This window comes from Canis lupus, chromosome 28 (assembly GCF_048164855.1).
Source record: "Canis lupus baileyi chromosome 28, mCanLup2.hap1, whole genome shotgun sequence".
Classification (NCBI taxonomy): Eukaryota; Metazoa; Chordata; class Mammalia; order Carnivora; family Canidae; genus Canis; species Canis lupus.
This window is the reverse complement of record NC_132865.1, coordinates 14,014,304-14,042,191: the sequence shown is the minus strand read 5'-3', so window position 1 is coordinate 14,042,191 and position 27,888 is coordinate 14,014,304. Positions and strand designations below refer to the sequence as shown.

The following is a 27,888-nucleotide window of genomic DNA, read 5'->3' as shown; positions in this document are numbered from 1 at the left end:
TGCCTCTCTCTCTCTCTCTCTATCTCTCATGAATAAATAAATAAATAAAATCTTAAAAAAAACAAACCCTGCAGTGGACAGAGGTATGTTTTTCTGTGATACAATACATACAGTCAAAAAACCTTTTTAACATAGTTTTATCTATTACCTTTTTGCTGTATGGATTTTTAAATTTAGGCTTCTGCCTTTAGTGTCTTGTATAGAAAGGCTTTCCTCTGAGCACCTGGGTGGTTCAGTCGTTAAGTCTGTGTTAGGCTCAGTCTTGTCCTGGGGTCCTGGGATCAGACTTCCTGCTCAGCAGAGGCTGCTTCGCCCTCTCTCTCTGCTCCTCCCCAAGGAGCTATGTTCTCTTAACTATGCTATGTTCTCTACCTCTCTCTCTTTCAAATAAAATAAATAAATAAATAAATAAATAAATAAATAAATAAATAAATAAATAAAAATAAATAAATAAGATCTTAAAAAAGAAAGAAAAAGAAAGGCCACCCTCAATTCAAAATTATTAAAATAGCCCTGTATTTTCCTTTCAACATTTCTCTTAAAGTAAGCAAATCCCCAAATTGTTAGTAAGATTGCTTGGCAATTTATTTAGAAGAAATCCATGTCAGAGGATCTGAGTTTAGTACGCTTTCACCTTGGTTTCAGTCCCAACAAGTTAGATAACAATTTTATTGTCATATGCTCTTCTCCATTACAAGTCTTGACATCTGAATTTGTCATGTTCAAATCTAACTTTGCTTTTTAACAGATTCAGTTACCTTTGAAACTGTGCTTCATGTTTATGAATTGCAGAGAAACCCATGAACTGTGGAAAGACAGTCCTAGAGAATAATCTCAGAATACTCTCTACATAGTTATCTCACATTTTAAATGATTTCTTAGGTGGCCTCTTATTAATTTCCCACAAGAGATAAAATGTAATACAGAAAGTGCTTGTTGCATAGCTTTTCATTTTTTTTAAAGATTTTATTTATTTATTCATGAGAGACACAGAGAGAGAGAAGCAGAGACACAGGCAGAGGGAGAAGCAGGCTCCATGCAGGAAGCCTGACGTGGGACTCGATCCCCAGTCTCCAGGATCAGGCCCTGGGCTGAAGGCAGGTGCTGAACCGCTGAGCCACCCAGGGATTCCCCATTTGTTGTATAGCTTATGTGTGTACCTGTGACACTTCATGGAGAAACTGGCTAAAATGTCAATCTCTCTAAAGCTCCACTAAGTTCTTTATCTGTTCTTATTATTGAGATTTATCATTCCCCAAATGAGATCTATGGGTTTGCAGGTGGAGTTGGCCATTAGAACTTTTTGTTTTGTTTCTTTCTGGTTCCACAGAGATGTTCTATTTCTATAGCCTTCCTCTTCTGCTCAAGATGAACTACTACTGAGTAGCATGTGAGTTTAATTTCACTTACATTTCTTGTTATGTGTTTTTCTGATGAGAAACACGTAAGATTGTAAAGGTAAGTGAGTATAACAGTATACTGGCAGAGGTTCTCAATTTTGTGCAAAAGAAGTATATATTCACAGAGGTTCTTAATTTTGTGCAAAAGAAGTATATATTCACAGAAAAATTAAAACCTGGAAAGTCTTAGCATTTGCAGTGGTTATTCCTGATTGATGGGATTATGGACAATTTCATTTTCTTTATAATTTCTTTTGGTATTTCCAAAACTTTAACACAAACATATAGTACTTTTACTTTAGAGAATACTTACTCGGGTCTCTCCTTAAGTAAGGATAGAATCTGTGACTTGTTTTTTATTTAAAACATTTTTTTTTAAAGATTTCGTTTATTTGACAGAGGGAGACGGCATGAGCACAAGTAGGCAGAGCCGAAGGCATTGGAAAGGAAGAAGCAGGCCCTCCGCTGAGCAGAGTGCTCAATGTGGGGCTCGATCCCAGGACCCCAGGATCATGACCTGAGCCAAAGGCAGATGCTCAACCACTGAGCCTCCCAGGAGCCCCCGTTACTGGTTTTTAACCAATAAAATATGAGACAGGTGAAAAAAAAGAAAAAGAAAATAGTTCCTTGGGAAAAAAACATAAGCCTCTTCCCTTTTGCTAAAACATATTGGAATTGCTATTATTTGTTACAATTATAAGTCTATTTCTAAGTAAAAATAAAAATACAGCAACATATATAGGATAATTATCAAGTCATTGCTTATTCTATAGCACTGTAGAGAATAAGGTGATGAAGAAAACCCCAGGACACGGGGACAGATAGAGCGCAGACTACTGAACAACAAATGGTGGGAAGACATTTAGATTCTGAGAATAGTTTCACATCCTTTTTGCTTCTATTTTTTTTAATGAATATTTCTTAGAATGAGAATTCTTGAAAACCAAAAGATTTCTGTATTTATTATTTAAAAGACTAAATTAACTCTGATTACTAGCACTGGTGATTATAATTTTACCATTTTCAGGAAATTTATTTATTGAAGTAGCACATATAGAATACTGCCCCAAAAGAGTCTCAAATGAAGCCAGTTAAGACCTAAGAGAACTTTTTAAAAATTCAAATGTTATGTTTCATTTATTGATCTTGGTGATAGTTACAGGGGTGTTTTCATTTTGTAAACATTCATCAAACCCTATACGTAAAATGTGTATACTTTTCTGTATGCATTACACTTCAATGAAAAAAAAAAACTGCTTGAAAAAAAAAATCTCACCACAGCTTCTGTCTTTCTTCAATCCATTGTGGTAATTCTGGTGTTCAGTTCCCCTAAATGTTCCTTTTTATCCCTACAATTCAGGATGGGGCCAATCAGTGTCCTTTCTTGGTCCTCACTCTATGTTAGGAAGGAGGGAGAAGAACAGAAATCTAGGTGGTTGAGTTGGTATTAGTGTGTTAACCCCTGTATATGATTTAGAAATATAGACCTTGTGACTATAATCAGAACTCTGGTCTGCCCCCACGGGCTTCTACCTGCCTGTAACTCGGAGCAAAGCAAGATTGTTTTTAAAGTACAGTGATAGGGCTTATGTGTTTTAATATTTCCCTAGGCTTTTTTTTTTTTTTTTTTGTATTTGGCTATTTACAAATTTGACAATTCAGAGAACCAGGAATTTATTCCTCATTATCTCAATCCCTCCTCTTAATCAGCTCTCTGTGTGATGGAAAGGAAAGCTGATATTTTTTCATATCCTAAAGTTAACATGCTGCTTTTCTTGGTAAAACGTCAGATTCTTTTACCTGAAGGTAAGGAAAATGTTCCCCATGATCCCTCCACCGTTATGGAATCGTGTGAGAGAATGAGTCTTAAGACGTATACAAATGAAAAAAAAAAACAGTATTTAGTCTTCATATTTACCTTGTTGTGTTAGCTTGAATAAACACAAGCGTGGAATATTTTGTTGGTGTAGTTTGCATTTGCTACTTCCCAGGAAAAATACATTTCATCATCTCTATCAATGAATGTTTTATTTAGGGACGCCTGGGTGGCTCAGCAGTTAAGTGTCTGCCTTCCACTCAGGCCGTGATCCCAGGGTCTCAGGATCCAGTCCCACATTGGGCTCCCTGCATGGAGCCTGCTTCTCCCTCTGTCTGTGTCTCTGTCTCACTCTCTGTGTCTCTCATGAATAAACAAATAAAATCTTAAAAAAAAAAATGTTTGGGATGTCTGGGTGGCTCAGTGATTGAGCGTCTGTCTGCCTTTGGCTCAGGGCATGATCCTGGAGTCCCGGGATCGAGTCCCACGTCGGGCTCCCTGCATGGAGCCTGCTTTTCCCTCTGCCTGTGTCTCTGCCTCTCTGTCTCTTATGAATAAATAAATAAATCTTTTTTAAAAAAGTTTTATTTAAATATTTAAACACCAAAAATACCTGATGCAAGTATGTAAAAGTATATTCAAAATTTGAAATTACTCAAAAAGAATTATATTGATTCATATATATATGTATGAATATATATAGACTATACATTTCTAGACTAAATATTAAACATTAGTTCTATAATTAAATGTTTAAGAGTGACTTCCTTCAGGGCACCTGGGTGGCTCAGTTGGTTAAGTGTCTGCCTTCAATTCGGGTCATGATCCTGTGGTCCTGGGATCAGCCCTGCACTGGGATCCCTGCTCAGCTGGGAGCCTGCTTCTCCTCCTGCCTCTGCTGCTTCTCCCCTTGTTTGTGTGCTCTGTCAAATAAATAAATAAATAAAATATTTTTTAAAAACCCAGCAACTTCCTTCATTTCTGGCTTTTCTATACTTTGTATATCTTTCTAGTATCTGCACATCTAACCTTCCATGGATGCGGTCCAAAGAAAGTCTATGTACATGTAAATGCATTTCCCCCCCAAATCATTAGGAATGAATGCCACAAATACTTTCAAAGAGCATCAGAAATTATTCAGTGCACATAAATCTTAAAGCTTTTAAGTATAAAAAGCCATGATAAAAAATAAAAAGACAAAAATTTACAAATTTATGGCAGACAGAAATTTACTGGAGTACCTGGCTGGCTCAGTTGGTAGAGCATGCAACTCTTGATTTTGGGACTGTGAATTTGAGCCCCACGTTGGGTGTAGAGATTACTTAAAAATAAAATCTTAAAAAAAATTACTGTTCTGTGGGTATAATGAATTTTTAGAAGACAGTAAGGAAAATACCAATACATGAACTGAAAAATAGATATGGGTCATAAAATGGCAATTCACAAAAAAAGAAATAGAAATGGCCAACGAATGTGTAAAAATATCACACTTCATTAGTAATTACAGTGCACGGAACCCAACAATGGGATGCATATGGTTATGTAAAATCTACAAAAATCAAGAGTTTTCAATGAACTGGGATGATGCTGGGAAATGAGCACTCTCATTTGCTGTCAATGTATGTAAAATGCTGGAAACTGTCAGGAAGGCAATATGACCATATGCCTTCGAATTCATACCTTTGACCAACGGATGTAGCTTCTGAGATTCTCTTCTAAATAGTAATGGATTAATTTGAGGATGTATGTGTAGGTATGGATCACAGTATTGTACACCACTGTGAAAAAGAGAAAATAAAAACCACCTCAATGTCTGACAATCACAAATAAGGAAAACAGAGACTAAGTATTTAAGAAATTTTCCAATGCAGCAAATGAAATGCAAGGCTGAACTTAAACCCGGGTCTGTGTGCCTCCCGCACCCTTCCCTAAGCTCCTTTATAAAGCTGGTGGTTTTCCTGGGATTTCCTTGAAGTGTCTCTCAGATTCTGGTATCACGAGTTTGTTTCTGAGCTCAGTATTAGATGGTGGTTTTCAACCCTGCCTGAGGCCCAGCCTCAACACTCTGGGGGTCCAAGTAAGATTCTGGAGCCTGGGGGAGTAATATTGCTACACAACAAAACCTCTGACACCCTCCATCCCAGGGTTGGGAGACTGGCACAAAAAACCTGGACCCAACATTGCATCAGCACGATGGCATATCTCATGAATGCTAATTGCACTTAGATATACAGATTGTCACCTTCTCCAGGAACCAATGCCCTGGCTGCCTGTCTTTTCTGTTGTATTTTCTCACTAAAGAGGTGGTGCTTCTTTTTTTTTTTTTTTTAATTTTTATGTATTTATGATAGTCAGAGAGAGAGAGAGAGAGAGAGAGGCAGAGACATAGGCAGAGGGAGAAGCAGGCTCCATGCAGGGAGTCTGATGTGGGATTCGATCCCGGGTCTCCAGGATCGCGCCCTGGGCCAAAGGCAGGCGCCAAACCGCTGCGCCACCCAGGGATCCCATGGTGGTGCTTCTAAAAGCCTCTACTGTAGTTCCTTTGCCAAACATTCTGACATGGAAGGACAATGGTTGAGATAACTATGATCTCTAAATTGGATTTCTGGGTTCCCTGACTATCTGCCTCAGAGGCTGCAGCTAAACAAGCCAAACATCTCCCACACCCTGGTTCAATTGTCAACTAAACCTCATGACCCTAAACTAGTGATTTTCAAAGAATGCACCATCACCTGAAGCTTGCTAAGATATGTGAACTTGGGATGCCCCACCTAGAATCCTCTGGGTCCTCTGGCTGAGAACGGAGAGGGGGGGAGGGGTGGAAAGGTGCAGGAAGGGTGGGGCCCCGAAGTCTGTGTTTTAACAGGCCTTTCAGGGGATTCTGAGGAGCTCAAATAGGAACCACTGCACAAAGCCTGCAGTCCACATCCTTTCTTATGCCCACTCACATAGTATGTGTCTCATAAATTGACCTATTGAGATAACTTTTTTAAGTTGTATTTTACTGAGCCTCGACCAAGAGTCATGCAGAATCCTGGATGGAGGGAGGACGTACAAGAAGCCAAGTTGAGATTCTTATTCTTAGGTGATGGCAAGAGTAATAGTATGAAATGCAGTGAGTAGGTTAGACTGCAGTTCATGATTAATTTCCAAGGGAATGAGGAGGAGGAGGAGGAGGAGGACAAAGAGAAACTCCGTGGTTAAACAGGACTGTAGAATCCTTTGCCCCAGGCTCAGGCCTGCTAGGATCCATCCTAGAGAGCTGGAGGTTTATTCAGTGTTTACGCACTTCTTCCTCAGCTTGTCATGCCGTAGACAAGTGGTTGATGTGTGCAGACTCTTTGAGGACTTGTCGGGCATACTGACGGTATTTCTACAGAGTATGCATATTTGGGGGCGGAGTGCTTGCAATACTGAGCTGAACCATGAAGGATGGCATCCTGAGAGTGTTTGCCACGTGACTGAGAAAGGTGAGAATCACTGTCACTGTCTTCTACACTTTGTCCCCGCCACTGCTGCTCTTCCTGGACTGAGATGCCTCTGCTTTTGAGAGCTGAATCTCTCTAGGTGCAATGAGTAAGGAGGGCTACTCTGGCTCTGCATGAAACCTAAGGCTCTGGAGAAAGAAAGGGAAGTAGGCAGAGGGAATCTGATCCCAGAGGAATCAGAGGGGTGAGGCTCCAGGCAAAGGGATGGGAATCCCTTTACTTGTCTTTTCTACCAGGCCCTCTTCCTCTTTTCCTTGGGGTTCCCAAAGATGTATAGCTGCACGTGCTGGTCACTGAAACATTACATAATGTAGCATAGAGTGACAAATGTCTGCTACAATGCCTGGTGCATGATAGGCCTTTATTATTATTATTACTACTACTACTACTACTACTACTACTACTACTACTACTACTAGTGATTTATTATTAAAGTGGGTTTTTTCCTTCCTCTTTCATCTATCTTCTTTAGTTAGCTGTCTGACAAACTCCCACTCCAAAGACTGGTTAGAAATATTACTGCTTTCTCGTGGAAACCTTTTCCACCTCTTCCATCCCTCATACTAACTAGATAACATTGCTCACATCCTTCTTCCATGTGGACACTTATATATTACATTATGTTGTGTTGTGTTATGTCATTACATCATATTTTGTTGTGTGTCCACACTCCCCCCTCATTGCGAGCTCTTTAAGTGACAGGGCCCAGGTTTTACACATGTTCAGATCTTCCCAGGAAGCACAGCACTGAGCACTTACTGAATGTGTGTTAAGTGAATATTGAAGGAACTGAGTCATGGAGAAAAAACTGAAAGTCTAAGAGCTACATGTGTTAGTGTGAGAATATGATCTATCAACACAGCCTGTCACTACATATCGTTGTGTTCCCAGGTTTCCAAACGCTACCTCTTTTTTTATTATCCTTCTTAAGTCTCACTGCCCTGCTTATTTCATGTGGATTTTTTGCCAGTTTCCCAGTGCATAATATTTTTTTAAAATCTTATATATTTATTTATTTATTCATGGTAGACACAGAGGGAGACAGAGACATAGGCAGAGGGAGAAGCAGACTCCCTTCTGGGAAGCCTGATACGCAGGACTCGATCCCAGGACCCTAGGGTCACGCCCGGAGCCGAAGGTAGACACTCAACCACCTAGCCGCGTAGGTGTCCCCACTGCACAATATCTTGAACTGCAATTTGCTCCAGTTTTTTCAGCTTTTGTCACATCTTCCATGGGGTGCATTTTTTTTATGTTAGAAATCTAAGACATTGTCAGCTAACATTTACTGAACCCTTTTTCCCCTACTTTTTCCCTAAAAGTTACTTTAAAAAATGTGTTTATAATTTATTTTTTATTGGTGTTCAATTTGCCAACATACAGAATAACACCCAGTGCTCATCCCGTCAAGTGCCCCCCCTCAGTGCCCGTCACCCATTCACCCCCACCCCCGCCCTCCTCCCCTTCCACCACCCCTGGTTCGTTTCCCAGAGTTAGGAGTCTTTATGTTCTGTCTCCCTTTCTGATATTCCCCACACATTTCTTCTCCCTTCCCTTATATTCCCTTTCACTTTTATATTCCCCAAATGAATGAGACCATATAATGTTTGTCCTTCTCCGATTGACTTACTTCACTCAGCATAATACCCTCCAGTTCCATCCACGTTGAAGCAAATGGTGGGTATTTGTCGTTTCTAATGGCTGAGGAATATTCCATTGTATACATAAACCACATCTTCTTTATCCATTCATCTTTCGATGGACACCGAGGCTCCTTCCACAGTTTGGCTATTGTGGACATTGCTGCTATAAACATTGGGGTGCAGGTGTCCCGGCATTTCCCTGCATCTGTATCTTTGGGGTAAATCCCCAACAGTGCAATTGCTGGGTCGTAGGGCAGGTCCATTTTTAACTCTTTGAAGAACCTCCACACAGTTTTCCAGAGTGGCTGCACCAGTTCACATTCCCACCAACAGTGTTTTCTCCGCATCCTCTCCAACATTTGTGGTTTCCTGCCTTGTTAATTTTCCCCATTCTCACTAAAAAATGTTTTAATTGAAGTATAGTTCATATACATTATATCAGTTTCAGCTGTGCAACACAGTGATTCAACAATTGTATTTAATATGAAGTGCTCATCATGAAAACTACAGTTACCATTTGTCACCATACAAAGTTATCACATTATTGACTATATTCCCTATGTTTTTCATCCCTGTGACTTGTTCTATAAGTTTATACTTCCTAATCTTCTCCTATTTCATCTAGCCCCTCTCCTCTGGCAACAACCAGGTTTTTTTCCTGTGTTTATGAGTCTGTTTCTATCCCATTGCTTTTTGATTTGGGAGGCGGTTTTTGTTTTTTTTCAGATTCCACATATAAGTGAAATCGTAAGGTTTTTCTCTGCCTGATTTATCTCATTTAGTGTAATACTCTCTAAGTCCATCCATGTTGTTGCAAATGGTAAGATTTCATTCTTTTTTAAGGCTGAGTTGTGTGTCTATAACACATCTTCTTTATCCACTCATCTATCAAAGAACACTTGGGTTGCTTCTGTGACTTGGCTACTGTAAATAATGCTGCAATGAATACAGTTCATATATCTTTTCAACTTAGCATTTTCATTTTCTTTGAATAAATATCCAGAAATGGAATGGCTGGATCATATAGTAGTTATATTTGTAATTTTTTGAGGAACCTCCATACTATTTTCCATAGTGGCTGCACTAGTTTACATTCCCATTATTCACATATTTAACAAATATGTATTGAGTATCTACTGTTGTAGGTAATTACATAATAAAAGAGATAAAAATCTGTGCTATGTACCCGGCTCTGGCCTGGATACTGTCTACTTTATCATCTTATCCAGTCGCATTTTGTAAGAATGAACTTTCCAAGTATCATGGCACACTTCAACCTAGAGAACTGGGAAAATTTTCTGATTTACATTAATCTCTTTTATCTTGAGTGGCAAAAGAGATAGTGAAATTACCACTAACTATGCCATATCCCTTCGCATATTATAAAATTCACTAAGTTCCTTTTCTGGCTCACAGCTCTTCATTGTTAACCATTGAGTAGGCACCCATGAAAACTGCATCCTAGCCCATGGGCTACACGCAGCTCTGAGTATTTACTGGGTGAGGTGACTAATCGTATTTTGCACCCAGGCAGCAGCTTCAATAAGACCATGAAAGCTCACGTGTGCCTGGATTCTTATAACTACTCTTATTTTTAGGATAACACCCACATGGCACACAACTTTGAAATACCTGACTTGATTTGTAATCCATTTCTGAACCTGGGGACTACTGAAGAGTAAGGAAGAGACACTTTATCTAATGTTACTACTTAAATAGTATTTTAAGAAACACATGATGAAATATAGTTTTACTATGGTGAAAAAGACAACGTAAAATTTATCATCTTAGTCATTTTTAATTATTCAGTTTGGCAGGGTTAAATATATTCATATTGTTATGAAACAGATCTCCAGAACTTTCCCATCTTGCAAAGCTAAAACTCTGTGCCTATTAAACAATAACTCCTCTTTTTCCCTGAAATATATTTTATAGGGCTTTCATATACAAAGCTTATAGCATTCAATCCTTTTCTTGTATAGGTTTCTAAGAGCACAAGAAGCAAATAGTAAAGACACAAAATTGCTGTGTTTCCCTATGAGTCATTCTAGCCATCTGTAAAAATCAGTGGCTGTCAGAGAGCACCCTAAGTGACTTCAGGCCTTTAACAGATAACTCAGGGCCTCAGTGGTACCAGGGAGTTGGAACACCTTTTGCTTGTTTGTGTGATTTGGGAGAACTTCTAGAAACAGGTTCTAAGAGATAAAATGGCTTCAGAGCTGTGGGCTTATCCCCAACCCTCAATGCTGGCATTCTTTTCCTCACACTTCAGACAATAATCACATGGCCTATACTGAAAAAGGTCCAATGACAGAAATCTCACCACACCTGAAATCAATGTTCCTTCATTGTCTTCCCTTTATGATAATAATAGGTTTTGAGAAAATGGCAAAAAACTGCTCTCTTGTGTACCTGAAAGAAAAGTGTTTGGAATTACCTGTCTGGTCTGGTTCTATGTCTTGACAGCTTCAGCCTTTCTTTCCTCCTAAATGCAATCTGGATGTAGGAGGTCTTAAAATATTTTTAATGAACAGAGTATGTGACAACTGAGCCTTGCACATCAGTATAGTTCATTCATGCATTCAATAGTCAGCTGTCTAGAGAAACAGTCTGATGTGCAATGGAGTCTAGAAGCTGGGAGACCTCCTGGGGGATACATTTGTTTGTTTTGTTCAGTCTTTTGTCTTCTCAAGATCTCTGATGTCATCCTTCCTCCCATTCTTTGTCCATGTGATTAAGGCAGAGCTAACCCAGCCCTACTTTTATGGGCAAGCATGTCATCCTAACCTGCTTTCCCAACATCGCATTCCATGTGATGACGGAAGCCATCGCATGATCCCTTATCTCTGTCTGGGGTTCTAAGAATTGCCTCCTGCCAGACACGGGTGTCCAGAGCAAGATCCAATAACAGGTACTATAGTGTAACTTTCAGCTACAGGGTAACATGGTCAGAGAGAGTCAAAGTGACCAATCAGAGTGAAGGTCACCAGCTCAATCTGATTGGAAGGAGAGCAAGAAAATTAAGTATATTAAAGGAAAAGGAGATTTCATTAAGAAATTGCTAAAGAATTAAGAAAATGTAAAGGCATACCTGAACCTCGGAACATTTTTAGAGAATTGAAATCAAGTAAAAATATTCCTAAACTATATTAAATGGCATATATGTATCTGAAATATATTGAAACTATTTTTTGAACAAGAAAAAAAAATAGCGCATGCTATCTTTACTCCGAGTCCTATTGTATAAGGTGTTTTTGTCAGACTGGTACATTAATACATTCTATACAGATAGTTGATTTATCTATCTCCTATTTCAAGAAGTTTTTCTGGACATTTTGAAATGAACTGTGACTTTGAGTTGAAGATTAACTTGTTTAGAAGACTTTGTGCTGCCAAAAATACCAAAAGATAACAAAAAATAATAAAGAAATAAGCAGCTCAAACTTTGCTGATCTTTATGATAACCTAATTTCTCTCATGGCTACCTACTTTTGGAAGTTCCATTAACTCTATCTTGCACAGATTACTAGAGCAGTAGCTTTCCAATTTTTTGAGCCTGACACATCATAAGAAATATTTTAAATTGAAATCTAGAACAGGCATTTACATGTAGACATATAACTGAGAAAGTGTTATGGAAATATTTCTTTCCTTTGCCACCTGCAATTCAGATATTTTATTTTCTATTCCATTCCATCTTATTCTTATTTGTTTTGTTCTATCATACTCTATTTAATTGCAAAAAGTCAATTATGACTCACAAAGTTGATTTCACAACTTCCTAATTGATCTTAATGAGTAGTTTGAAAAACATTGCTCTTGTCTAGGATACAGCAAAGAATGAAAACTAAAAATGTCTTATATATGTACCAGCTCCAAAAACTTTGCCAATATACTTCAGATTCACTTCCACACTTCTTTTTCACTCATTTATTTATTCATTCATTTCATTTATTAGAGGAAGACCTATGAAGCCTCTGCCAGGAGTTGGGCATTTGGTCAATTATTGGGAATATAGTGGTGGGCAGGATAAATTCCAGAGTTTACAGGACTAACCAACTCTAGGAGAGCTTGAGTCAGAAGAGAGGCAGTGGTGGAGTGAGGAAGGAGGTGGAATGTACTCTTATATCATGGCTCTCAGGGAGTCATTTACTCAAGAGTTTCTTGGTGGTAACAATGAATACAGTTTTCAGAAAGGAAGACATTGTACTTGGGTTCTGCTCCTATGATGATGAATAAGTATGGGCAGTCTCTTCACTGCTGCTAGTCTGATAATGTGGGGGTAGGCAACACATAAATGATTATGATACCCTATAATAGTACAATAGACCAACATAACCACTTTTAGTGGCATGGAATTAACAGATAGTTAAAAACAGAGTAAATGAAGACCGCAAGCAGGGAAGAAATGACAAGAGATGAGGACAAACACTGGGAAAGGAACCTGGTTGTTGGGAGATCTTTTCCAGGATAGGAAGAGATTTGAAGATTTTTTACAGGTTGAGGTAAAGGAACCAGTGCAAAGGCCACGACTGGGCATGATTAATTGATGTAGTACAGGGTTGGTGGATTTGAGGGGTGAGAGATCAAGTATAGAGGTGGAGGGATTCACCTGGGAAAGATTAACAGTGACCACTTTATGCATAAGACAAATGAATAATAGCCAAGGCCTGCAATATTGTTAAATTTTTTATGAGAGCAAAAATATTATTTGATGTGGAAATTTTGTCATTAGCCACCTTTTCTCATTTTTTGAATGCTATATAGATAAAATTTTGTCCTGAAACTACTCAAATTACAAGTCCTCTTGCCTCATCCTTTATTTCATTGATTTATTTGAGTTTGTCAAAATGACATCATCTTTTACTCCACGGTCCTTTATTTTTTTTAAGTTGTACTTGAAGAATAACATAATATTGAAAAGCAAAGGAAATAAAAGTAAAGAGCTAGATGAATTTTCACAAAGTGAGCACATCTGTGTGAACTTTGTACCCTTTTTAAGAAACAACATGACCAGCAGCCTGGAAGTCTGTCCTTCCCAGGGACCCCTAACAATTATTCTCTCTCCATCCAAGGGTAATCACTATCCTGACTTCTAACAAGAGTACATTTTTAAACAAGAAAATAATCCAAGCTCTCTGATAGATAAATCCACATGCAAGAAGGTATTTCTTTAAAAGTTGTCCAAATAAGGATTCTATTTCCAACCTGTTCTCAACTGTTTACCCAAAATGTTTCCCTCACTCCTATACTGTTTGCCTAGCTGGAGTAAAAGTAGGGTGAATAAAAGGCCAATCAGAAGGCTTTTTTCTGGAAGACTCCCCTTAGAAACAAACATTTTGAAATAAAATGGGGAGCAGAATTAAAACCAAATGTGAACAGCCTACTTACATAATAAGTAACCTATCTCTGGCTATCTTATGCATCTGATACATTGGTATCTTTTTAAAAACAAAATTTTTTCATAATTCTTTTTTTTTAATTTTTATTTATTTATGATAGTCACAGAGAGAGAGAGGCAGAGACACAGGCAGAGGGAGAAGCAGGCTCCATGCACCGAGAGCCCGACGTGGGATTCGATCCCGGGTCTCCAGGATGGCGCCCTGGGCCAAAGGCAGGCGCCAAACCGCTGCGCCACCCAGGGATCCCTCATAATTCTTATAAATGAAATTTTAGAACATACAGAAAAGTCAAAACAATCCACAATCACCCAGAGATGCCATTGTTTGTAACAGTGAAACACTAGAAACATTTTAATGCCCATCAGTAGGAAATGGTTAGATTATAGTATATACATACTAAGACACCCTATGCTAAAAAGACTGAAGTAGAACTATATGAACTGGCTTGGGAAATACCTACCATCAATTTAAAGTGAAAATGTCTCAGTATTATATGCATAAAATGACCTCATTTATGCTAAAAATGCAGATGCAAAAGGATTTGGATGTTTATTTTTTTTTACCCAAAAACATCTTCAGGGTGCCTGAGTGGCTCAGTTCGTTAAGCATCTGCTTTTGGCTCAGTTCATGATCCCAAGGTCCTGGGATTGAGCCCACATCAGGCTCCCTGCTTGGTGGGGAGCCTGCTTCTCCCTCTCTCTCTGCCTGCTGCTCCCCCTGCTTGTGTTCTCTGTAAAATAAATAAAATCTTCAAAAACGTTTTCCCTGATCTCACATAGACATGACTTAAGTTTGTTTTAGGAGTAATTAAGGAACACATTATACTTGAGAGACAGTGCAATTTGAGAACAATGACAAATGGCTATTCATTGATTCAATGCCTATTTATTGGTAAATAATGGTTCGAAAACCAATATTCTCATGTCTTGTGGAAATATCAGATATTTAGAGTTATACATTTATAACATTTTCTGTTACGTACTAATTCCTATTTTGTGTGCCATTCTCTTTTGTGAAATATTAAAGTGTTCCTAAGTCAGTTATGATCTATTCAGATATACTGCATGTAAAATTAAACTTAAGATGCAACCAGAATAACCTGAGGACAAGATCATTTATTTCCAATAGTCTGAAAGTTAGTATCCTCATTAGAAATATGACTAATGAGGTATCCTGTTCCCCCCACTATAAATAATTCCTTCTCCATCCTTTTTTATTATACTTCTTAAGAGCCAGTATAAAGGGTCCTCTTCTGTGAAGGCATCTATATTTCACTAAGATAGAATGAGAGGCAGTTTACTTTTCACATACATATTAATATGTACACTGTTGCACTCATCACATATAATTGTAATTCTTTATTTCAGGATATCTCCCAAGAGATTATACACTCCTTAAAAGCAAGGACAGGGGCACCTGGGTGGCTCAGTGGTTGAGTGTCTGCCTTTAGCTCAGGTGGTGATCCTGCAGGGAGCTTGTTTCTCCCTCTGCCTAAGACTCTGCCTCTGGCTCAGGTCATGATCCCACAGGGAGTTTGCTTCTTCCTCTGCCTATGTCTCTACCTCTGTCTCTGTGTTTCTCATGAATAAATAAATAAAATCTTAAAAAAAAAAACAACAAAAAAACGAAGGCAAAGACAATGCCTTATTCCTCCTTAGAACCCTAGCCCCTAGCTTAGTGTTCAACATATACCAATACTATCCCTGAGATACTGCCAATGTTTAGATAATTTTACTTAGACATGAATAGTAGTACCTATATATTTTTAAAACAGCCTTTGAAAAAAATGAACATTTGCACCTGAATGATTCATTTAGCAACTGTGGAAGATTTTATTTTCCAAAGATGACCACCACAATATACCCTATCCCACATGCTCCTTGAACAATGAGACCCAACATTCCTCCTATCAAGTAGTGTGGTTTAGGTCTCCTCCTTTTGAACCTGGGCAGATCTCTGTGACTGCCTTGATCAATATAATACAGTTGCAAGTGATGCCATATGACTTAAAAATGCCATGGACTTTTGCTTTGTCCTCTTAGGACACCTGCTTTTAGAACCCAGCTTCTATGTGAAGAAGCCAGGCAGGCTCATGGAGAGGCCACATGCAGGTGTTCCATCCAATAGCCCCAACTAATGTCCCAGCTGCCAGCTAGCATCAATTGCTAGACATGTGAGTGGGTCCTTGGATGATGGTTCCACCCCATAGCTGTTGTCACCAGCTGATGCTGTGGCAAAGAAAAAGGCTGTCCCTGGTGAACCCTGTCCAAATTGTAGATTTATGAGCGAAATAAATGATAGCTGTTGTTTTAAGCCACTAAGTACAGGAAGCTTGCTATGCAGCCATAGATAACCAGAACAGCCACCACTAGTTTACATGCCAGTGGAAATGGAGGGAAGAGCTAGGGCCCCAGAGCCCTCCCTTCTATTTTGTTCTTAACCCAGTTGTGGAGACAAGCAACATGGTCAAATCCAAATAGGATTCCAACCAACAGGATGGGGGCTCAGTTGGTTAAGTGTCCAACTCTTGAAGACCGCTCTGGTCATGATCAGGGTCATGAGATGGAGCACTACATGGGCTCCATGTTCAGTGGGGAGCCTACTTGGGATTCTCTCTCTCTCCCCCTCTCCTTCTCTTCCCTCCACCTCTCTCTCTCTCTCTCACTCAAATAAAATAAATAAATCTTAAAAAAAAAAAAGAACCAACAGGATGACCCAAACTAGGACAAACAGTCCCTAGGAAATTAATTAGAGTCTATTAAAGTTCAAACAGATACACTAAAAATGAATTTGTAATGTCTGGAGTTTTGTTTTTTTGAGGAAGCATAAAAGAATATTGTGAGCAACTATAAACAACAACTCTATTATTATCTTACTGACATGTTAAGAATCGTGTTACAGGCATGGGAAATTTAATTTAATTATCTAATGCTGGTATTCTGTGACGTCGTGACAAAGGAACTGTTACTTGCTGCAGGATGCTTCAAGATTTACCTACAGTTACTGAATAATCAGTAACTGAGCAAAATATAGTTACTGACCTCATCAATGCTTTTGTCACAGTAAATCAAATTGTGATGAAAAAATTACAATTCAGTGAAATTCTTGATGCAAGTGTAGATGAATTAACCAGCTGGTTTACAGTCATGGGCTGCTTCCTTTCCTCAGAAACTACGTGTGACAGTTAAATTAACCTGAAGGGACTTGGAGGTTGGCAAAGATTTGCATATTTTCCCCCCATTCTTTATTTATGAACTGCCAAGTTCTTTTGAGAGTATAACAGTGCACTTTTATATTAACAATGAAATACATTATTTGGGAGGAAGTAATGAAGAATGAGATTGAAGAAACCAGTTTGTGGCTTATCAACCATTTCAATCTATGAAAATACTGAAAATACTGCAGCATATAACCTTGAGTAGCACTCCCTCGGTTCTTTATTTTTTTAAAGATTTTATTTTTAAGTAATCTCTATACACAATGTGGGTTCGAACTCACAACTCTGAAATCAAGAGTTTCATGCTCTAGCGACTGAGCCAGCCAGTCAATGACCGCTGGCTGGATTCTTTTTTTTTTTTTTTTAATTTTTTTTTATTTTTTATTTATTTATGATAGTCACAGAGAGAGAGAGAGAGAGGCAGAGACATAGGCAGAGGGAGAAGCAGGCTCCATGCACCGGGAGCCCGACGTGGGATTCGATCCCGGGTCTCCAGGATCACGCCCTGGGCCAAAGGCAGGCGCCAAACCGCTGCGCCACCCAGGGATCCCTGGATTCTTTAATGAAGATAAAATGTAAACTATTTTTTAAAGGTTTACTTTTTTTTTTTTTTTAAAGGAATCTCTGTGCCCAGCATAGGACTCAAACTCACGATCTCAAGATCAAGAGTCGCATGTTCTACTGAAGGAGCCAGCCAGATGCCCCATGTAAACTATGTTTATTAAGAACAAAAGGTTAAAGGGCAGCTCAAGAGGTTTAGTGCCGCCTTCGGCCCGGGGCCTGATCCTGGAGACCCAGGATTGAGTCCCATGTCCGGCTCCCTGCATGGAGCCTGCTTTTCCCTCTGCCTGTGTCTGTGACTGTCTCTCTGTGTGTCTCTCATGAATAAATAAATTTTTCAAAAAAAAAAAAAACAAAAAAAAAACACAAAAGGTTAAAAACAAAAGAACACAAGGTTATAGGATTCTAATTTTCAGGGTATCTGGCTGGCTCATTTGGAAGAGCATGCAACCCTTGATCTTGGGGTTGTGAGTTTGAGCTCTATATTGGGTGTAGAGATTATTTAAATAAATATATTTAAAACAAATTTTAATTCTAATTTTCCTTTTATTCCCATTTAAGTCAAACTATCTATTTTTTATCTTGATAATAGCAGCTGTCAAGTCCACAGGAGTCTGACATTAACTAACAAGGGTGTATTCCTTTGGATATCCAATCAAAGGAATGACAGCATTTCTACTTGCTCTCTAGCAGTAGGATACCCTCCCTGATAAAGTTGGAAGAAATGAACTTCAAGGCCCTCTGCTCCTCTTGACGTTTTTTTCATCTTTTCTCTTTTGCTTATAATTCTGAGTGGCTGCTGACTTAAACAAACTACAAATCTGACTCCTAATACATTTTTTAAAGTTTTAAAATCAGTGCAAATTTCTAGAAGGTTGTCATCCATTGTCATTGTGGACTCCCTCCTGGAGCGCTACTCTACTGTATTGTTTGAGTCTTGGAGGGCTAAGATTCATTAAAGATAATTACCAAACCCAAAATATTGATAGAGCATATGCAGAAAAATGCTCATCACAGTATTGTTTATGATTTTTTAAATGTTTAAAATTAAAGACTGTCAAGTTTGTTGCATTATGTAGAGCTTGCACATCATGATTATGAAGAACATTTAGTAACCAGGGAGATCTCATTCTATAGAAGTGAACCCCAAATTTTAAGTAGATTATCAACACAACTATGCAAAAAAGAGCTGATAGAAAAAGGAAGGAAACACATTAAAATGCTAACAGTTGCAGAATAGAACAAAGGGTGTTCTAACAGTAATAGAACAAAGGGTGATTATTTTTTCTTCTCTCATTTCATTCTACATTCCATGAAGGTGATTACATAATTATTACTAAAGTTATTTAAAACAATCACTAGATACTTAACAATGCTTGCATCCAGCAGGAGAGAATAGAGATCATTTTAAGCTATAGGCTAAAATGAAGTGACACATAAATATGGAGAAAGTCTTGACAGGGGTCCTTCTTTTTTGTCATTTTACCCAGATTCAGGAGGCACCTAGGGGTGACTTTTATCACTGAACAGAAGAGTCCCCTTACAAATAAACTCTGCTCCTGGGATGCCTGGGTGGCTCAGTGATTAAGTGTCTGCCTTTGGCTCAGGGTGTGATCCTGGAGTCCCGGGATCGAGTCCCACATCGGGCTCCCTGTATGGAGCCTGCTTCTTCTTGCTTGTGTCTCTGCCTCTCTTTGTGTGTGTCTCTCATGAATAAGTAAATAAAATCTTAAAAAAAAACAAATAAACTCTACTCCTATCCTTTAAAAGAGTCTTTGCCTGACTTCTCCATCTAACTCCTTCACATCCTCAACCCTTCATACACAGCCTGGAGTTAACATAAGGCATTCTGTTTATAAGTAGGAGTGAAAATATTTTACTTTTCAATTTAGAAAACAGCAAATGTACATCAGAAATTGCAAAGTTGTTTTTGAGAAAACATGATTCAGTCAGCATGAAGAGATATGAAGAATATATGAAGATGTGATACTGTCAGAGGTAAGCCTGATTTTGAGGGAAAGACCTTAAATCTAACATAAGAAAGCCAGTAAGAAGTGGAAGTGGAATTTGCAAAATAGGTATAGTTGAAACCCAAACTTTATAGACAAGTATTGGTATAAACAAAAGTTAGATTATGGACAAAAATCAGATTAATCTGGATAGGGATGATTGAGGAAAGAGGGTATTTTGGGTTTCCAAAGTGGACTGGGACTTTCTGACTTGTTCTTTTGTCATAAGCATGTTATTAAGCTGCAGTTTACATGTGTACTTAGAACACAAATTCAGATTTTAGACATTATCAAAAAGTTCTTGCTTTTTCCCTTTATCTGAACAAGGAGAGTTTTCTCCTCTTGCTTAAACAAGTTTAATTTTGGATGATTTTGTTTTCCTGTTCAATGTAAACTTTTGTTTAAAAGACTATTCGAGTTACAAGTAACTATGAATAGATTACTGCAAAATTTATACAAAATGGTATTTAAAATGTTCTTTTGGTTTTCTACCCTGCATGCTCCTAAAATAATTCCACAAAAGTTTATATTCATTTCCCAAATGTGAAAACCAACATTTCTGAAATTCTGGCTGGTATCTTTTGGGCTAATCAATATTATTTGCATATATTTGGAAAAAGGACAAAGGACAAATAAGATTCTCTGTGCCTTGCTCAAAGTCAAATTCTTTCCAAACAAGGATCATTAAAAATTATCCTTCTCTTAGCAAATCCATTTCATCATCCTGTAGTATTTCATATAAATATGTGCTTATGGGTAGCCCTGGTGGTCCAGGGGTTTAGTGCACCCTTCAGCTGAGGGTGTGATCTTGGAGACCTGTGATCGAGTCCCGCGTCAGGCTCCCTGCATGGAACCTGTTTCTCCCTCTGCCTGTCTCTGCCTGTCTCTCTCTCTGTGTTTCTCATGAATAAATAAATAAAATCTTTAAAAATATATATGTGCTTGTAGTAGTTTTCTTTTCTTTTTTTTAAAAAGATTTATTTATTTTAGACAGAGAAAGAAAGAGAGTGTGTACATAAGCAGGTGGGAGAGGTAGAGGGAGAGAATGGCAGACTCCATGTTGACCACAGAGCCAGTTGTAGGACTCAGTCTCACCACCCCGAGATCATGACCTGAGCCGAAATCAGGAGTTGCTTAACTGACTGAGCCACCCAGGTCCCCCATTCTTTGTTAATATGGTTATAAGAAATTTTTCACAAAGTAACCAATTGGGTACAATACATCCTTTATCCATTTATCATCCCCACAATCATTTCTCTCTGACAGAAAAGTATAAAATACTTGTTTGCAGAATATACCTTACTTGTTAATCCTTTTTAAAATGCCTCTTTTCCTTATGTAAATAATTCTAATAAAATTTTCCTCAGACCTTAGGTGCAGCAATCACCCTACTCCCCGTAAAAAACAACAGATCTATGAATTGGTGGCTTCCCAGTCTTTTCCAATGTTAGTTCCCATGATCAGGACTCTAGGTATGGTCTACATCAGTTATTTAACTAATGACTATGAGGAATCTAGCAAGTACATGTTTGTCATTCAACTGTCATACATGATTCAAATATGAGCCAAGTCCTTTGAACACGATTCACACATGGATCAGGTGCTTTATTCACATCTACTTTTCTTTTAACAGTAATCCTTCTTAATGCTCTAATTTTGATATAATTTTAGTAGTGGAATTAACCTGGAACAACTCAAAATTATGTAATCAATTACATTCAGTTTCATTTATAATTACTGTTTAATCTCAGCCTCTCAGCCTAACACCCCAGCAGAAATCTGGTACACACAACGTCAGTCATGGGTGGGTGGAGAGGCCTTTCCAGCTTGCTGATTCATATGGACTCACTAAATATATAAATCGTATTTATTTTTGCTAAAAAGTCTCAAGATTAGTCAAGTATTTGCCATTTCCTTAAACTTGAGGCCTTGGAGAAGTTAAGGGAGAGAGAGTGGAGGGAACTCCCTTCAGCAATTCCTAATTATGTTTCCCTTAACACTCATTTTGAAACAATTTAATTGGTGTAATTTTTTTTAAAGTTCCTGTGGTCAAATAAATTTGGTTTATGTTGGATTAAAAAATTAAATAGGTTTCTTTACCATAGAGTTTCTTGGTCTTTAATATGTTAATATATGTTGTGACTCTCAGAGACATGGGATATAAAATGTTTCCCAAACTGTTTTCAACAGAGAACACCCTTTCCTTTAAACAACAACAGCTTCATTGAGGTATAATTTATATGCCATGAAATTCACTTGTTTTAAAGGCACAATTAAATGATTTTTAGTGAATTTACATAGCTGTACAACCACTGCTAACAACAGAAGTTTAGAACATTTTATCACCTCAAAAGCATCCCATGTTCTCATTTGCTATTACTTTGAATTCCCACCTCCAGCCCCAGGCAACCACTAATCTATTTTCTGTCTTTATAGATTTGCCTCTTCTGGAAATTTTACATAAATAGACTCATACAATATTTTTGTGTGTGTGTCTAGTTTCTTTCATTAAGCATAATATGTTTGAGGTTCATCCACTTTGTAGCATGTATCAGTACTTCATTTACTTTACTGACAAATGGTATTCTATATGGATTTAACTCATTTTTTTTAATCCATTCATGAGTTTATGGGCATGTGAATTGTTTCCACTGTGAATTTTGGCTACTGTGAATAATGCTACTTAATATTGATGTACAAGTGTGGACATACATTTTTACTTCTCTTGGGTATATACTTAGGATTAAAGTTGTGAATGATAAAAGTTTATGTTTAACTTTCTAAGAACCCCCCAAACTGCTTTCCAAAATGGCTGCACTATTTTGCATTTCCATTTGCACTGTATGAGTTCTAATTTTCCCACATCTTCCCTACCTACTCATCTTAGTGGTGACTTGTGGCATCTCAGTTGTTTTTTTTTTTTTTTAATTTTATTTATTTATTTATTCATGAGAGACACAGAGAGAGAGAGAGGCAGAGACACAGGCAGAGGGAGAAGCAGGCTCCATGCAGGGACCCTGACGTGGGCCTCCATCCCGGGACTCCAGGATCACACCTTGGGCTGAAGGTGGCACTAAACTGCTGAACCACCCGGGCTGACTTCATTTGTGGTTTTGATTTGATTTCCTAATGGCAAATAATACGGAAGAGCTTTTCATGTAATTATTGGCCATTCACATATCTTCTTTGCTTAAATGTCTATGGAGATATTTTGTCCATTTTTAAAATGGATTATTTTCTTATTATTGTGTTGCAAGAGTTCCTTGTATTCTGGATACAAAGCCTTAATCAAATATCTGCAAATACCTTCTCTGTGGTGTATCTTTTCACTGTTTTTTCTTTTAAAAATTTTTTTCTTTATTTATTCATGAGAGACACAGAGAGAGAGACAGAGACATAGGTCAGAGGAGCCTGATGTGGGACTCAATCCCAGGACCCTGGGATCACGACCTGAGCCGAAATGCTCAACCACTGAACTACCCAAGTGTCCCATCTTTTTTTCCTTCCTTCCTTCCTTCCTTCCTTCCTTCCTTCCTTCCTTCCTTCCTTCCTTCCTTCCTTCCTTCCTTCCTTCCTTCCTTCCTTTTTTTTTAAGATTATATTTATTAATTCATGAGAGAGACAGAGACACAGGCAGGGGGAGAAGCAGGCTCCATGCCGGGAGTCCAATGTGGGACTCGATCCTGGGACTCCAGGATCACACCCTGAACCAAAGGCGGGTGCAAACCGCTGAGCCACCCAGGGACCCCCTCTTTTTACTTTCTTAATGGTGTCTTTTTAAGCACAAATATTTTTAATTTTGATAAAGTTCAACCTATCAAATTTTTTCTTTTATTACTTGTGCTTTTTTGGTCATTTATGAAAGTCAGGATTTTCTACATTTCTTCTAAGAGTCTTATAATTTTAGCTCTTACGATTAGATGAATGATTCATTTGGAGTTAAACTTTGAGTGTGATGGGAGGTAAGGGTTTGAATATATCTTTTTTGCATGTGGATATCCAATTGTCCCAGCACCATTCATTGAAAAGACTACCCTTTCCCCATTGAATTGCCTTGGCACCTTTGTTGAAAATCAATTGAGCATAAGTGTAAGAGTCTTTAATATGTAAATGTATGTTGTGAATCTCCAACAGGGAGGATATAAAATGTTTCCCAAAATGTTTTTAACAAGGATCCTACCACCTGCCCCCACTCCTTTAAACACAGGCTTTCACACAGGTTCTTACTGCTGTCCACAGAACAGACTTCAGGGAATGCTTCTCTAAGGTGCTCAGGACTCTAACTTTCACTTGCAAAGTTATTGCTTGTTTTTAGAGGCTGAGAGGCTGAGGGTTAATTTGAAGCTGCAAAACCAAAGACATAATTCCTAGTAACATGCTTACAGTTAAGTACAGTAAGGCATCTCACTACGTAGCAATGTATGGAAAGGCTGTAGAAAACACTTGTTACTGAATTAGGCCCATATTTCACACATTGATAGTAATAAAGGGGAGTTTTATAGGCATAATGGATGAAACTTTGGAAGTATGAGAATTCTGCAATTGTGTGTTTTAATTTTTAGGGCAATGCATCTTGCTTGATCATGACATCTCACAGGTCATGTATTAAGGTGTTAAAGAAGATCGATTTGTATGCACCTTAGCATATATATACACATACATGATACACACACATTCATATATACACACACTTTAGAGACATATTTTTCCCTTAAAAAAACAGATTTTATCTTAATGTTCTTTAACCAATGTAATGTAAAATGCTGGATAACTGGGGCACCTGGGTGGCTCAGTCGGTTATGTGTCTGACTTCAGCTCAGGTCATGATCTCCAGGTCTTGGGATCCAGCCCAGCATGAAATTGGGCTCCGCGCTCAGCGGGGAGTCTGCTTATCCTCCTCTCTCTGCCCCTCCCCCTGCTTTCTCTAAAATAAATAAATAAAATCTTTAAAAAAATATCAGATAGGGGCAGCCCGGGTGGCTCAGTGGTTTAGCGCTGCCTTCAGCCCAAGGCCTGATCCTGGAGACCTGGGATAGAGTCCCACATAGGGCTCCCTGCAAGGAGCCTGCTTCTTCCTCTGCCTGTGTCTCCGCCTCACTTTCTGTCTCTCATGAAAAAACAAATAAAATCTTTTTAAAAAAGTCAGATAATTGCTTAAGTAACCTCCTTAAAAAGACTATACTATCTTTATCATTGTATTACTACAACAAAAACAAACCTTTAGTACAAAAATAAGAAGGGAAATTAAAATTAGTATCTTTTAATCACTTTGTATATATCTGCGGGACAAGAAAAATACAGAAAAGGTCAATGATGGGAGAAAAAAAACATGCAAACATTTTGATGGAGGAGAATGTCATCATAAATCTAGAAAAGCAGACCAGAAGAGCTTTGTCTGTGCTTTGCTCCCAGAGCCTGGTGGATGTCGTGGACCTACTAACAGAAAGGTGATCCCAGTGAATGCCTGAGGTTCTGGAATCCTCAGAAAAAGACAGTATAAGCCAACATACAGGTTTCTACCAACTCATGCTGAAGTGCATTCAATGACTTTAAACTGATATGTAGATTTTCTAACTATACCTCCTTCTGCTAGTGATTTCCGGATTCTTTTAAAGAGCTTGATGCTGTTCCTGAATATTTAAGATGCTGTTATCTTCCTTTCTACAGGAGTTTCCAAACAGAACAACAGCATCTGTTTCTTTTGGATATTCTATTCTTCTATTCTATTATTATCCTATTATTAACATTTATAGAAATTATCTTTCCTTGTAGAATTTTAGCCATATTTAGGGCAGCATTCAGAACATGAAGTACCTCCTCCCTCCGCCAGGGTTTGTGTGCTCTCTAGTTTTGGGGCTTAATAGCCTTCATCCATTTTTTTTTTTAAGATTTTATTTATTCATGAGAGACAGAGACACAGAGAGAGAGAGAGGCAGAGGCCGAGGGAGAAGCAGGCTCCTCGCAGGGAGCTCCATGTGGGACTCGATCCTGGGACTCTGGGATCATGCCGTGGGCCAAGGCAGCCGTTTAACTGCTGAGCCACGCAGGCGTCCCCTCCCTTTACTTTTTAATTCATCATTTAAATCTCTCTCTTTTTTTAAATTTTTATTTATTTATGATAGTCACAGAGAGAGAGAGAGAGAGAGAGAGAGAGAGAGAGGCAGAGACATAGGCTGATGGAGAAGCAGGCTCCATGCACCGGGAGCCCGACGTGGGTGGGATTCGTGTATGTATGTATTTATTTATTTTCTTTGCTCAGCATTTCTTATTTATTTATTTATTTTCTTTGCTCAGCATTTCTTATTTATTTACTTATTTATTTATTTATTTTCTTTGCTCAGTATTTCTTATTTATTTTATTTGCTCAGTATTTATTTTCTTTGCTCAGTAATTCTTATATATTTATTTCCTTTGCTCAGTATTTATTTATTTTATTTTCTTTGCTCAGTAATTCTTATATATTTATTTTCTTTGCTCAGTATTTCTTATTTATTTATTTTATTTATTATTAAATATTTATTATTTATTTCTTATAATTTTTTCTTTGCTCAGTATTTATTTTCTTTGCTCAGTATTTACTTATTTATTTTCTTTGCTCAGCATTTCTTATTTATTCATTTTTTTTCTTTGCTCAGTAATTCTTATATATTTATTTTCTTTGCTCAGTATTTATCATTAAATATTTATTATTATTTATTTCTTATAATTTTTTCTTTGCTCAGTATTTATTTTCTTTGCTCAGTATTTACTTATTTTCTTTGCTCAGCATTTCTTATATATTTATTTTCTTTGCTCAGTATTTCTTACTTATTTTATTTATTTATTTATTTATTTTTTAAATTTTTATTTATTTATGATAGTCACAGAGACAGAGAGAGAGAGAGAGAGAAAGAGAGAGGCAGAGACATAGGCAGAGGGAGAAGCAGGCTCCATGCACCGGGAGCCCGATGTGGGATTCGATCCGGGGTCTCCAGGATCGTGCCCTGGACCAAAGGCAGGCGCCAAACCGCTGCGCCACCCAGGGATCCCTATTTTATTTATTATTAAATATTTATTATTATTTATTTCCTCTTATTTTTTCTTTGCTCAGTATTTATTTTCTTTGCTCAGTATTTACTTATTTTCTTTGCTCAGCATTTCTTATATATTTATTTTCTTTGCTCAGTATTTCTTACTTATTTATTTTATTTATTATTAAATATTTATTATTATTTATTTCTTATTTTTTCTTTGCTCACTATTTTAAGATTTTCTTTTTCTTTCCCCCCCGTGATACTTGGAAACTTCCAGGCTGCTGCCCCCCGCCCCCCAAGGAGGCCAGCTACAGATTTTGTGTTCAGCTGTTTTCTCCCCGGCCTGGGGGTGGGGTGGGGGGCGCTCGCGTCTTTGCCTCCCGGGCTCCGCGGCGCTTACCTGCGAGGCCCGGCCGTCGACGGGGACGCGCGGCGCGAGGACCGCACCGAGGAGCCCCCGCGCGCCCTGCCCTCCGTGACCTTCCCGACCCGGCGCGCGGCGGGCGGGTGCTGATGACGTCACGGCCCCTCGCCGCGGCCCGCCGGACGGCTGGGTGCTTACGTCCAGGGCCTCGCGCTGTGCGTGCGTCGTGGCTGCCGAAGGAGGCGTTTTCGCGCCGAAAGACGGGCGTCCGCGGTTTGTTCCTGAGGGAAACCGCTCTTCAGCCCGCCCCCCCCCCCCCCGCTGCTAACTGAGGAAACAGAACTTCCATCTGCGCAGCTGGACGGCTTCAGGAGTAGAGGCCGAGGCCGAGGAGAGCCTGGTGCCAGCCGCAAGCCCCTGCCCTGCAGCCGGGACCGAGGGACGGGAATTCACTGCTCCTTCTCAAGAGTCTCAAAGTCTGGGAGATCTGCCCACCCCGAAGTAAGCCGCCCTAGACTGGATGGAGAGAGCGGCCTCCCGGGAATGAACCCCGGGACCCCCTCCCCCTGTGGGGGCAGGAGAATTTGGATGCGACGGGAAGAGGAATCCACTCAGTGATGGGGATTCTTCTGCCCTCGACCTGGATGACATTCTTAGGAGCAGGAAGCATTGAAAATGGCTGTGTTTGTAGCCGTGAATAAACCAGGTATCGTAGGATGCTCGCGGTTCTCCTTCTGGGTGTTGGCGCAATCCTTGCCACGTCAGTCACTCCTCGCGTTATCTTTATAAAGCTCGGATGTAAAGAACTCTTTACCCTGTTTTGTTATAGATAAACATCTGGGCCGGCGAAACTCCCACATCACCGTCAGTAACCAGTAGGGCAGTTTCCAGCCTGTTGACTTCAGGGCTACATTTTGCACCATCCAAGGCAAATACAGTCCACGAATGACGACGTGGATAGAAAATGAACCCCCC

General features: G+C 38.8%; 1 long non-coding RNA gene across 1 annotated transcript; it reads right to left on the bottom strand.

Moving 5' to 3' along the window:
- Positions 1-39: 39 nt before the first annotated feature.
- On the bottom strand, positions 40-27,097 carry LOC140620209 (uncharacterized). The gene is made up of 3 exons (XR_012019969.1): positions 26,950-27,097; positions 4,897-4,994; positions 40-4,139 (listed from the first exon to the last, which is right to left on the bottom strand). It is a non-coding gene; the product is annotated as an uncharacterized lncRNA (long non-coding RNA).
- Positions 27,098-27,888: the final 791 nt, after the last annotated feature.